Here is a 1,361-nt window from a genome sequence, read left to right on the forward strand (position 1 = left end):
CACATCATTAAAGAAAACTAACTCTTCCTTTCCCAGAAGCTATTGGTTCCCAATAATAGTGGCAGGATTTGATGGAAAGTTCCCTTATCTATTCTAGGTTTATATCTGGCTTGATTTTGCAAAGGTCTGTGTAAGCATCATAACTGCTATGAGTTCATATGTGCATGTGCCGTTTTATGTCAGTAAAGCGCTGTTTCCTGGGAAGCATCAACCAATTTTGGCTTTCATAGTTGGTCCACTTATCTTCTGCAATTATCCCTGAGACTTCAGAAGAAGGGGCATGATATATATGTCCTATTTAGGCTGGACAGTCTTCAGTCTTTATTCTCTGAACTTTGACCATTTGTGTTTCTGTGTTATTATCTACTGAAAAAATAAGTTTCTATGATGAGGATTGAGATATGCAGTAATCTAGGGGCATAATGGTAAATCAAGAATATTTTAATACTATGTCAATTTTAGCAGAATTGATAATGGCACGTCCTTCCTTAAGCATTTGATCTATCTAATCACAAATTCTTGACTCAATGCATGGTGACAGTTATGGCTTCCAGGTTGAGGAGTATTTCTTAAATCTACTCAGGATATAGGTGGTTACTCCCATAACATGAGTATACACTTATACCAGTGGGCATGCCTTGCTAGGCTAGTCATTCTTGTAGCTCACAGAGTTCAAAGCTGGGTAAGATTGATGACTATTTTACTCCTCTGAAATCATTCCTATAAGCTAGACTGAGTCTTATCATTTTTCAGTGATAAAAAGAATTGTGTTAGTCTACTAAAGAATGAAAGGGTGGGTACAGTGAACATGAATGTAAGGATGAATGGAGGAGTCTCCAAAACTGAAATTCATGAAGAATTATTTTTCTAACAAATCCATTTGAGTCTGCCTGGATACAAATAAAACAGTGTGATAAAATATGTATGTGTAAATAATTTTTTCTTGGATTGCTCTTGGCCATAGTCCCTGGCTTGACATCTAGCTTTCATATACAACTCATGCCTCCTTCCTAGGCATGATGCAGTGCACAGTGGGTCTGGCCCTCCTCTATCAATAAGGAGTCAAGAGAGTTCCTCAGAGATATGACCAAAAATTAATCTGACCTGGGCAATTCCTCAGTTGAGACGGTTTTTCTAGATTGTTCTAAGTTTTGTCAAGTTGAAAGTAAAAAAGTACTCATCGTAACATCATTGTCTAAAATGTAAGTTGAATTTATTCATTAAATTATATGATTGCATCCTGGGCATAACTACCCAAGGAAATTGTACTGTGGGTAACATGGGGTCACTCACAAATTTCACAGTTATCTAATGGAAACTTGATATGTTAACTGGCACTAGTCAACTGGCACTAGTCAGGG

Source organism: Peromyscus leucopus, chromosome 11, assembly GCF_004664715.2.
Source record: "Peromyscus leucopus breed LL Stock chromosome 11, UCI_PerLeu_2.1, whole genome shotgun sequence".
NCBI lineage: Eukaryota > Metazoa > Chordata > Mammalia > Rodentia > Cricetidae > Peromyscus > Peromyscus leucopus.